This window comes from Drosophila simulans, chromosome 2L (genome assembly GCF_016746395.2).
Source record: "Drosophila simulans strain w501 chromosome 2L, Prin_Dsim_3.1, whole genome shotgun sequence".
Lineage (NCBI taxonomy): Eukaryota > Metazoa > Arthropoda > Insecta > Diptera > Drosophilidae > Drosophila > Drosophila simulans.
In genome coordinates this window covers 20,980,075-20,980,274 of record NC_052520.2, presented here as the reverse complement: position 1 = coordinate 20,980,274, position 200 = coordinate 20,980,075, and positions in this window count along the sequence as shown.

Here is a 200-nt window from a genome sequence, read left to right as displayed (position 1 = left end):
TCGGGAAATGCCTTCCGCTACTTTCTACTAAATAATCCACCACTTTTTCACTCGCATTCAAAGCACACAAAATCATTCGTAAAATATTATTAAATGTCTACATAAAAATTTAGAACTGAAAAGCATTTGTTTAAGGCCTTCTAACAGTACAAATGAAAAAATTCCCTGAGTGTATATTATTTAATTTAGGCTCGAGAAAA